Genomic DNA, 12,997 nt, shown 5'->3' on the forward strand with positions numbered 1-12,997 from the left:
TATGCCCGCATGCCTCTTACCTAAGCACTCCCAAGGTGCCTTCCCCCCTGGGAACAAAAACAGAATAATTACTAACATAAAATGAACAATCTCAATAATCAAAAACAGTCATTTTGAAATAAACATACCTCTGCAGGACCGGCTACAAAATACTTTACAACAAATTATACAAACCAACACACAAAGAAGCTCTCTCCTAACAAAGGAACACTGGCTTTTCAAGCTGCAGAAGGAGTCGGTAATTGCAGACAGCTGTATCCCCTGACGAGAGGGCGGGGTCAGAGCTCCAATCTGCAATGAGACAAACCAATGAGCTGTTTAGAATCCAAGAAGCCATTTCCTGAAATGCACACATACAAACCCAAAACAACACAGAAACTGGGGAACGTAACATCAAGTAACAGACACATCTCAACATCAACTGTTCAGAGGAGACTGCGTGAATCCGGCCCTCATGGTCGAATTGCTGCTAAAAAAAACACTATTAAAAGACACCTATAAGAAGAAAAGACTTGCTTGGGCCAAAAAACACGAAAAATTGACATTAGACTGGTGGAAATCTGTCTAAGTCTAAATTTGAGATTTTTGGTTCCAACTGCCGTGTCATTGAGAGACACAGAGTAGGTGAACGGATGATCTTCCCACCGTGAAGCATGGAGGAGGAGGTGTGATGGTGTGGGGGAGCCTTGCTGGTGACACTGTCTGTGATTTTAGTTAGATTTCAAGGCACACTTAACCAGCATGGCTACCACAGCATTCTGCAGCGATACTAAAATCCAATCTGATTTGCGCTTAGTGGGACTATCATTTTGTTTTTCAACAGGACAATGGCCTAACACACCTCCAGGCTGTGTAAGGGCTATTTGACCAAGAAGGAGAGTGATGGAGTGCTGCATCAGATGACCTGTCCTCCACAATCACCCGACCTCAACCCAATTGAGATGGTTTGGGATGAGTTGGACCGCAGTGAAGGAAAAGCAGCCAACAAGTGCTAAGCATTTTTGGGATCTCCTTCAAGACTGTTGGAAAAGCATTCCAGGTGAATCTGGTTAAGAGAATGCTAAGAGTGTGCAAAGCTGTCATCAAGGCAAAGGGTGGCAACTGAAGACTTTTTTGGTTACTACATGATTTCATAGTTTTGATGTCTTCACTATTATTCTACAATGTAGAAAATAGTAAAAATAAAGAAAAACCCTTGAATGAGTAGGTGTGTCCAAACTTGACTGGTACTGTATGTACCTAGGTTGTTACACTGTAAGTACTGCATTGATTACCATGTAAATACTCAGATATGACATGTATTAGTGCCACAATTTAGAGTTGGACTTATTTGAAATTATTACATAATTGGAAGCGATATTACAAACAGGCTCCTGCAAAAAAAGCATTGAAAAGATGTGTGATTGGATAATTGTATAGTTATTCTTTGATAGTACTTTGTTTTCTCTCCCACACATTTAGACACACAGAGTACAATGCCATGCTGCCTGTTGTGGCTGAGGATCAGTGCGGCTTTGAGGAGATCCCCCTCTGAGTGGAACACGACTGCCAAAGTCACATCATCATGAGACTGGCGTACACACAGATATGTGACAAACATGAAGAACTAGGTTAGAAGAACACATATTTTCTTCATCTCATCTTCACGGACTCACAATACTTCCTTTATATATCTTATAAAGGTAACCTTCCAAGACTCCATCCCCTTTATTTGCTCGAGCTTTAAAGATGAGAGGGAATCGAAGATTGACACATGCACTACAAAATGTGGTCATCCACTGTGTGTGCCTCAACCCCCCCCCACGCTTGTTCACGTGTATGCGGGTGCATCAAACTATTGTTTAATTGCTTAGTGAGATTTCAATTCTTTATCCTGTGCTTTAAGGAAAGCGTGGCTCCACTAATACATTTGCTGCCATTGGGCCCCTGAGGGACAAGTGTTCAGCAAGACCGGCAAGCTGAGGTCCCTGAGTACAAAGAACCTGTAGAACTGTACCAAGCCGCTGGGTTTCACTGTATTCCTGGACCATTTGAGTCATTTAGCAATTACGGGAAAAGTTGTTCAAGGGCACATTGGCAGATTTTTCTGCTCGGGAGTCGAACCAGCAACTTCTTGGTTACTGGCCCAACGCTCCTAACCGCTAGGCTACCTGCTGCCCAATTTTAGTGACACTTGTTCTTCACTATCATGTCGGAGACAGGATATCCTTACTCCCCCAAGGTAAGGTGTCAGACAAGCTACACAGTGGGTCATTGTGTCGTAGTCCATTATCACAGGAACTTCCTTGACGAACTTTACTCTTTTATTTTTTTTTAGGAGGAGAGATGCAGATACAAAAACATGATCTTCAATTTCCGCGTCAAAGGGTACCGGAGATTTACTGTTGACAACGAAAGAGGGTCTAGTCGCCATGTACGAGAAATTCAAGCTCTAGGACCTTCCAGTTGGCTCATTCTCAATTCATCTTTCTTTTATTCCTCTCATCCTCCTCAAAACGTATTTGAGAAGGTCTGAGGGGAAGGACCTTGCTGGACTGTCTCAATGTTATTGAGTAGGAGGCGAGGAATCATGAGATACGAATTGATATAGACCCTGAGTGTCATTATTCCTGTACCAATTATTTGCAGCCCTAACAGTTCAGCATTATATGCATACAGACAATGTTGATATAGTTTGTTGGTTTTACATTTCAATGCATTGCAGAATTATGACACAAGTGTATTAAAACATCATGATCAGTCATCTTAGGAATTCTCTATGACCCAGCGTACATTAAAATAAATGTATAGTCATAAGGTGTTGGGTATGGCAGACGCAACATGGACGGACCACTGCATTGTGAAGAACACGGCAGTCACCAAAATGTCATAAAACATTTCATGCAAATTATATACACGTTTTGTCATGTTGTCAGTGTGAAGTTTGTTGTCATGACATTAGTATCAGAGACAGGTATAGCATAATGGAAATGTTATGTTAAATATGTGTTTTATTTTTTTACAAGAAATTCCATGAAATATAATCAGTGACAAACAAATACTATTCAGCTGATTATCGGGTAGCTTCATTGTGTTGTAATTGAAGTCTGTTTTGTTATCTCCTCATTGCTAGAGGGTACACCCAGTGTGGAATCGCAGGTCGTTCCATCTACCCTCTCATGTGAAAAACTTTCCTCTGCAGAGTTGGTGTCAATCCCATTTCTATTCCAAACAGTTGGAGGCAAGGTTTTTCACCATAAAAATACAATTACATGTCTGAAAAAAATGGAAATGAACCTGGCACCAACTCTTTTAAGGTGTTCATTAGTAAAACCTATTCAACTGGTTGCATATTGACTACTTCAAAGATAGCCTACCATTGCTAATTCCTGTGGTGTTGCTGATAATGGAAGGTTGTCACCAATACAATACAAAAGGCTCTGGAGCAACGAACCGCCCTTGCTGTCTCTGCGTGGCCGGTTCCCCTCTCTCCACTGGGATTCTCTACCTCTAACCCTATTACAGGGGCTGAGTCACTGGCTTACTGGTGCTCTTTCATGCCGTCCCTAGGAGGGGTGCGTTACTTGAGTGGGTAGAGTCACTGACGTGATCTTCCTGTCTGGGTTGGAGCCCCCCCTTGGGTTGTGCCGTGGCGGAGATCTTTGTGGGCTATACTCGGCCTTGTCTCAGGATGGTAAGTTGGTGGTTGACGATATCCCTCTAGTGGTGTGGGGGCTGTGCTTTGGCAAAGTGGGTGGGGTTATATCCTTCCTGTTTGGCCCTGTCCGGGGGTATCATTGGATGGGGCCACAGTGTCTCCTGACCCCTCCTGTCTCAGCCTCCAGTATTTATGCTGCAGTAGTTTATCTGTCGGGGGGCTAGGGTCAGTTTGTTATATCTGGAGTACTTCTGTCTTATCCGGTGTCCTGTGTGAATTTAAGTATGCTCTCTCTAATTCTCTCTTTCTCTCTCTCGGAGGACCTGAGCCCTAGGACCATGCCTCAGAACGACCTGGCATGATGACTCCTTGCTGTCCCCAGTCCACTTGGCCGTGCTGCTGCTCCAGTTTCAACTGTTCTGCCTGCGGCTATGGAACCCTGACCTGTTCACCGGACGTGCTACCTGTCCCAGACCTGCTGTTTTCAACTCTCTAGAGACCGCAGGAGCGGTAGAGATACTCTTAATGATCGGCTATGAAAAGCCAACTGACATTTACTCCTGAGGTGCTGACCTGTTGCACCCTCTACAACCACTGTGATTATTATTATTTGACCGTGCTGGTCATTTATGAACATTTGAACATCTTGGCCATGTTCTGTTATAATCTCCACCCGGCACAGCCAGAAGAGGACTGGCCACCCCTCATAGCCTGGTTCCTCTCTAGGTTTTGGCCTTTCTAGGGAGTTTTTCCTAGCCACCGTGCTTCTACACCTGCATTGCTTGCTGTTTGGGGTTTTAGGCTGGGTTTCTGTATAGCACTTTGAGATATCAGCTGATGTACGAAGGGATATATAAATAAATTTGATTTGGATTAAATAGGACTTAGAAGACAAAAAATAGACAAAGCATTTGATTGAAACTTTGATTATTATAATATACTTTATAATTTAGAAAATATGTCCCCCTTTCACTAAGATTGTGACCAGTGGACCACCCTGTTTTTTCTCTTGTGACAGTGTGGATTGACAATATGTTATCTGTTTAGCCTGAGAGAGTTCATTTTGACATTGACTATGCCACCATCCACTGGGCACAATGTGTGAAGTGTTAGTCTGTCATCAGAGACATTGAATTCCTTGCATTCTTCTTTATATTTCAATAAAGCATCATTCAAAGACTTTTGTGTGGACCCCAGGAAGACTAGCTGCGGCTTTCGTAACAGCTAATGGAGATCCTAATAAAATACCACATTTGTGACTCCTGTCCTGTCTACCTTTCTGATGGTTTCAGAACGTACATTCTGATGCATCTATGCAATACAAATTTATATTTTCTGTACCATCATCTTTGAAATGCAAGAGAAAGGCCATAATGTATTATTCCAGCATAGGAGCAAATTCGATTTTGGCCACTAGATGGCAGCAGTGTATGCAACGTTTTAGGCTGATCCAATGAACCATTGCATTTCTGTTCAAAATGTTGTATCAAGACTACTCAAATGTGCCTAATTGGTTTATTAATAACTTTTTCAAGTTCATAACTATGCACTCTCCTCATACAATAGCATGGTATTCATTCACTGTAATAGCTACTGTAAATTGGACAGTGTAGTTAGATTAACAAGAATTTAAGCTTTCTGCCAATATCAGATATGTCTATGTCCTGGGAAATGTTCTTGTTACTTACAACCTCATGCTAATCGCATTAGCCTACGTTAGGTCAACCGTCCCATGGGGGAACCCACCGATCCTGTCAGTCTGTCTTTCCATGACGTAGACTGACCAGGTGAAAGCTATGATCCCTTATTGATGTCACTTGTTAAATCCACTTCAATCACTGTAGACAATTGAGACATGGATTGTGTATGTGTGGCATTCAGAGGGTGCATGGTCAAGACAAAATATTTAAGTGCCTTTGAACAGGGTATGGTAGTAAGTTCTGGGCGCACCGGTTTGTGTCAAGAACTACAATGCTGCCCGGTTTTTGAAGAATGGTCCACCACCCAAAGGACATCCATCCAACATGACACAACTGTGGGAAGCATTGCAGTCAACATGGGCCAGCATCCCTGTGGACACCTTGTACGGGTGCAAGGTGTTCCTAATGTTTGGTACACTCAGTGTATATTCTATTCTTATTTACAATAATAGTGACTCCAAAATGACACAATACATTATTTACTATTCATTTCTATTAGGCAGAAAATAATCTGAAACACAACCAAAACAAACTGCAAATGCATCCAACAAGTTTGTAGAGTCACAAGCTTGATGTAGTTATTTTGTGCTAGGAATATAGGACCAAATACTAAACTTTTGACTACTTTAGTACACATATAAGTGAAATTGTCCAAATACTTTTGGTTCCCTAAAATGAGGGGACTATATATAAAAAGTTATGTAATTTCTAAACGGTTCACCCGAAATGGATGAAAATACCCTCAAATTAAACCACCAATCCAAAGTGCTGGAACACAGAACCAAAACAACAAAAAATGTGTCAGTGTGAAATTACTTTTGGATCTCACTGTACATGTACACCAAAAATAATACTGTAGAAAAATGTAGGATTAGTGAAATGCGTTCTGTTTGTGTCAAGTCATCTGATTATGCTGTCCTCTAGATGGCAGAATACACAAGGTTACTGAGGCCAGGGGCCGTATGAATCAAGCATCTCAGAGTAGGAGTACTGATCTGGGATAATCCTATTCATTGTGATCTAAAAGGCTAAACTGATCATAAATCAGCAGTCCTACTATGAGACATGTGATACACACGGCCCAAGATAAATTGCCATCGGTTGCAGGAAATTGTTATTACATTAGTATAAACCGAAAATTATTGACACCTCATCCTAGATTTACTCTGATTATATTGAATTACAAAAAGGACTTATCTGACAGCAGGACATTTCCAATCGGCTTCAAGGGAAGGCAAAAGGCACTGTAGGGCTTTTTAAGTTCAGGAGCAGTGACTATAATGTTCCCAAACATACTTCCAGAGTATATCTGAACATGGGAATACATGCCATAAGCTACAATGAAATACTGTGAGCTGTGACTTGTACTCATGCGTTACGCATTAAAAACATCTTGATCAAATAAATCACACAACAGACGTCCTTTAAGGGCAAGACGTCCTTTATTGCACTTGACAGATGTTTTTGAACACACTGGGATCCGATACAAAAGCACGATGCCCTCTCTGAGGCCTTCCCAGGTCACTTCATTCACAAGGAAGTATGTATTGTGTCTCTTGATCATGCAGACCTCCACACAACCCATCTAGATCTCACTAAGACATGCAATGTCTGTATAGGCAACCTATTTAATCAAAATTCACATGGACGGCTGTTAAAATTCCCTTTTGTACAGGAAGTCATATATGTACTGTATGGCTTTTACACATAGCCTACACACATTTTATAAATTCACCCTTCTGTTGGTGAAAGTGTTCCTACACACTCACACAACTACACTGACACTCCAACACACACACACACACACACACACACACACACACACACACACACACACACACACACACACACACACACACACACACACACACACACACACACACACACACACACACACACACACACACACACACACACACACACATTTTGACACTGCACACACACACACACACTCACACATACACACTTTCACACTCTTTGCATACGTTGCTGCTACTCTGTTTATTATCTCTCCTGATTGCCTTGTCACTTTTACCCTTACTTACATGTGCATAATTACCTCAACTACCTCGTATCCCTGCATATTGAATCGGTACCAGTAGTCCTTGTTTATAGTCTCGTTATTGTTATTTTATTGTGTTACTATTTCCTTTTTTTATTTAGCACATTTATTGTACTTTTTAACTGCATTGTTGAGAAAGGGCTCGTAAGTAAGCATTTCATGGTATAGTCTACACCTGTTGTATTCGGCGCATGTGACAAATACAATCTTATTTCATAGGAATTTTGTTGGAGGAATTATTTTGAAGATTCAGGTGGCTGTAAAATCAAAAGCAGATTTAAATAAAATGTTTATCATTACTTATCATTACTTAATTACAGACATTGTTAAAAAAAGAATCTAAAGAAACATTTCATCATAAAGCATTCTCTTTTTATTATACAAGCTCAAGCACAGTTGAATCAATCACAGCAGTTTAAAAAAACAACCCACAGGCATACAAACATAACTATTTAACGGAATTAATCATTAAACTTAAAAAATGCCATAATATACTGTACTTCCAACGTATCCTTAGACATTACAAAGATTGATATGCTTCAGCATTCTTAAAATCCTTAAAATATAAGACCAACATATTATTAGTAAACCAATATTGTCACTTCATAACTACTTCCTCTGTGTGTTAACTTATAGTGGTGAGTTGATTATTTTATATTGAGCATTCCAAACACTGTATCTTTGGCAGTTCACACACTGTGTTTCAAAAAGTTCAACTGGCACACTCCACGCCTCACAACTGACATCCTCCAAGCCTCACAACTGACACCCTCCAAGCCTCACAACTGACACCCTCCAAGCCTCACAACTGACACCTTCCAAGTGTAACAGTATAACTTTAGTACGTCCCCTCGCCCCGACACGTGCGCGAACCAGGGACCCTCTGCACACATCAACAACTGACACCCACGAAGCGTCGTTACCCATCGCTCCACAAAAGCCGCGGCCCTTGCAGAGCAAGGGGAAACCCTACTTAAGTCTCAGAGCAAGTGACGTAACTGATTGAAACGCTACTAGCGCGTACCCGCTAACTAGCTAGCCATTTCACATCCGTTACACTCACCCCCCTTTCAACCTCCTCCTTTTCCGCAGCAACCAGTGATCCGGGTCAACAGCATCAATGTAACAGTATAACTTTAAACCGTCCCCTCGCCCCGAAACGGGCGCGAACCAGGGACCCTCTGCACACATCAACAACGGTCGCCCACGAAGCATCGTTACCCATCGCTCCACAAAGGCCACGGCCCTTGCAGAGCAAGGGGAAACCCTACTTAAGTCTCAGAGCAAGTGACGTAACTGATTGAAACGCTACTAGCGCGTACCCGCTAACTAGCTAGCCATTTCACATCCGTTACACAAGCCTCACAACTGACATCCTCCAAGCCTCACAACGGACACCCTCCAAGCCTCACAACTGACATCCTCCAAGCCTCACAACTGACACCCTCCAAGCCTCACAACTGACATCCTCCAAGCCTCACAACTGACACCCTCCAAGCCTCACAACTGACATCCTCCAAGCCTCACAACTGACACCTTCCAAGCCTCACAACTGACACCCTCCCAAGCCTCACAACGGACACCTTCCCAAGCCTCTCAAATGACACCCTCCAAACCTCTCAACTGACACCCTCCCAAGTTCATCACCCAATGAAATTTGTGCATTATCTCAAATGTGTAAATACAGTGAGCTCCAAAAGTATTGGGACACTGACATTTTGTGTTGTTGTTTTGGCTCTGTACTACAGCACTTTGGATTTGAAATGATACAATGACTATGAGATTAAGGTGCAGACTGTCAGCTTTAATTTGAGCATTTTTATCCATACTGGGTGAACGTTTAGAAATTACAGCACTTTTTTTTTTACATAGTACCCCCATTTTAGGGGACCAAAAGTATTGGGACAAATTTACTTATATGTGTATTAAAGTAGTCAAAAGTTTAGTATTTGGTCCCATATTCCTAGCACACAGTGATTACATCAAGCATTTTCTGTTTGTTTTGGTTGTGTTTCAGATTACTTTGCGCCCAATAGAAATGAATGGTAAATAATGTGTTGTGTCATTTGGAGTCACTTTTATTGTAAATAATTACAGAATATGTTTCTAAACACTTCCACATTAATGTGGATGCTACCATGATTACAGATAGTCCTGAATGAATTGTGAATAATGATGAGTGAGAAAGTTACAGACGCACAAATATCATACCCCCCAGAAAATGCTAACTTACCTTGCTATTGTAATGGTGAGAGGTTAGCATGTCTTGGAGGTGATATTTGTGCATCTGTGAAATACCACACATTTTCTTACTTTTTCTTATCAAACGGTGTGTAAATTCTAAAACGACATAAAGGGATGAATCTGAAACATACATGTTTTTTCACAACATTTACATAAATGGGCCCACTGCAAAGCTTCATAAACTGTATTCATAAACTCTTTGCAGAAAACAAAACATTGAAAATAATGTGTTCTGTACAATCCTACAGACGCTTACAAGACTTCTCTCTTTGTGCATCAATAAACTCAGAGAAACATACAGAGTTATAGCTTAGTCTTTACAATGTAAGCATATCAATTCAAGCCAAATTAAAAGCCAAAGAGCAGAATCTTTAAAAACCTTTAAATTAGTCTGGAATAAAAAAAAGTCTCCATTTGCTGTCGATATGAAATGTGTTGAAAGGAAAAGGGTAAGGGCCAATATGAATGAGGGACAATGTTGACTGGAGAAGATAGCAAAGAGTATGTGTGTGTGTGTGTGTGTGTGTGTGTGTGCATGCCTGTGAGAATGAGTGTGTGTATGTGTGTACGTGCATGCGTATGTGTCGTGTGTGTGACATGTACATGACGTGTGTATCAGTATGTACGTGTATGGCAGTGTGTGTGTGTGTGTGTGTGTGTGTGTGTGTGTGTGTGTGTGTGTGTGTGTGTGTGTGTGTGTGTGTGTGTGTGTGTGTGTGTGTGTGTGTGTGTGTGTGTGTGTGTGTGTGTGTGTGTTCATTCGTCCAGGTTGAGCAGAAGACGTGGCAGGTCTCTGTAGTGGATCTGTGGCAAAACCAACAGACAGTAGAGGACCAGCCACAGCAGCAGGAGAACGTAGTACTCTGTCAATGATGTTGGAATCCGTATCTCCCTCCAGCTACACACACACACACACACACACACACACACACAGAACAGGGTTTAGCAGGAGGTCAACAGAACTAAACAGACTTGAGAGATTATCTCTTTATGTCAACATCAACAGCAGAGCTACTATTCATGGTAGTAAAAGGGGTCAGAGGTTAAATAAAAAGGATTTAAAATATAAAAAGCTGTTCGGCTTCTTTAATGATACCAAAACAAAAGCCCAGGATGGATTTAATTTATCCAGCCCATAGAACAGCCGTCCGTAACATTTTCCTTGAAGTGTTGTTCATGTTACCCAGCTATCTGATATTAATAATATAAATTTGTCCGGATGTTTTGATATGACTAGGAAAAAGTATGGGGCCTAGTTATAAACTACATAGCTATAACTAGGACCTGATGGTTTCTATAGTCAGGTCACATATTAAGGAAAAACTCCTGGGTCCTCCTAATAACAACTAAGATAACACCTTTGTTCCTGAACACCAGATACCAGATACCTCTATAGCTGAATCCTAAATGGAACCCTATTCCCTATGCTGAGGCCTATGGGCCTTGTTCAAAAGTAGAGCACTACAAAAGGAATAGGGTGCCATTTGGGATGCAACCTGTCTGGCATCTCCCTCCCCAGAGGACTGTAGATGATTTCATTATGTAAACGTTTCACACTATTACAACAGGAGGGATGATATCAGTCGAATATCACAGTGTTTTCACACCTTTTTTTTGTGCAGTGTGAACACTCCAAAGGAACTCAGACCCCTCAAAAGTGCCCCTAAAGTGAACCGCTGAGACCATCTCGAGAGGAGATCTGAGCTAGGTTCGCTTGAATTCTGCGGTCTGGTTCCATTTTTAGGGCAATGTGAACACAAAGCTCCCCAGGATCCCTTGTCAATTTTCCTGCACCTCACACTAGACTACTGCAACACCGTTTCCCCTGCTATAACCCCTCACACTAGACAACTGCAACACCGTTTCCCCTGCCATAAACCCTCACACTAGACAACTGCAACACCGTTTCCCCTGCCATAAACCCTCACACTAGACTACTGCAACACCGTTTCCCCTGCCATAAACCCTCACACTAGACTACTGCAACACCATTTCCCCTGTCATAAACCCTCACACTAGACTACTGCAACACCGTTTCCCCTGCTATAACCCCTCACACTAGACTACTGCAACACCATTTCCCCTGTCATAAACCCTCACACTAGACTACTGCAACACCGTTTCCCCTGCCATAAACCCTCACATTAGACTACTGCAACACCGTTTCCCCTGCCATAAACCCTCACACTAGACTACTGCAACACTGTTTCCCCTGCTATAACCCCTCACACTAGACTACTGCAACACCGTTTCCCCTGCCATAAACCCTCACACTAGACTACTGCAACACCGTTTCCCCTGCTATAACCACTCACACTAGACTACTGCAACACCGTTTCCCCTACCATAAACCCTCACACTAGACTACTGCAACACCGTTTCCCCTGCCATAAACCCTCACACTAGACTACTGCAACACCATTTCCCCTGCCATAAACCCTCACACTAGACTACTGCAACACCGTTTCCCCTGCCATAAACCCTCATACTAGACTACTGCAACACCGTTTCCCCTGCCATAAACTCTCACACTAGACTACTGCAACACCGTTTCCCTTGCCATAACCCCTCACACTAGACTACTGCAACACCGTTTCCCCTGCCATAAACCCTCATACTAGACTACTGCAACACCGTTTCCCCTGCCATAAACTCTCACACTAGACTACTGCAACACCGTTTCCCTTGCCATAACCCCTCACACTAGACTACTGCAACACCATTTCCCCTGCCATAAACCCTCACACTAGACTACTGCAACACCGTTTCCCCTGCCATAAACCCTCACACTAGACTACTGCAACACCGTTTCCCCTGTCATAAACCCTCACACTAGACTACTGCAACACCGTTTCCCCTGCCATAAACCCTCACACTAGACTACTGCAACACCGTTTCCCCTGCCATAAACCCTCACACTAGACTACTGCAACACCGTTTCCCCTGTCATAAACCCTCACACTAGACTACTGCAACACCGTTTCCCCTGCCATAAACCCTCACACTAGACAACTGCAACACCGTTTCCCCTGTCATAAACCCTCACACTAGACTACTGCAACACCGTTTCCCCTGCCATAAACCCTCACATTAGACTACTGCAACACCGTTTCCCCTGCCATAAACCCTCACACTAGACTACTGCTACACCGTTTCCCCTGTCATAAACCCTCATACTAGACTACTGCAACACCGTTTCCCCTGCCATAAACCCTCACACTAGACTACTGCAACACCGTTTCCCCTGCCATAAACCCTCACACTAGACTACTGCTACACCGTTTCCCCTGCCATAAACCCTCACACTAGACTACTGCAACACTGTTTCCCCTGCTATAACCCCTCACACTAGAC

The 12,997-nt window shown here is 42.6% G+C and overlaps 1 protein-coding gene across 2 annotated transcripts in view; it reads right to left on the reverse strand.

Moving 5' to 3' along the window:
- Nucleotides 1-7,749: 7,749 nt before the first annotated feature.
- LOC139563459 (uncharacterized) overlaps nt 7,750-12,997 on the reverse strand; it is a 40,925-nt gene continuing 35,677 nt past the window's right edge. For both annotated transcript variants that reach the window (XM_071382146.1, XM_071382147.1), the window contains exon 12: nt 7,750-10,541. The gene's annotated coding sequence lies outside the window, so the exon portion shown is untranslated. The remainder of the gene's footprint in view (nt 10,542-12,997) is intronic.

The sequence above is a fragment of the Salvelinus alpinus genome, chromosome 34 (genome assembly GCF_045679555.1).
Source record: "Salvelinus alpinus chromosome 34, SLU_Salpinus.1, whole genome shotgun sequence".
NCBI lineage: Eukaryota > Metazoa > Chordata > Actinopteri > Salmoniformes > Salmonidae > Salvelinus > Salvelinus alpinus.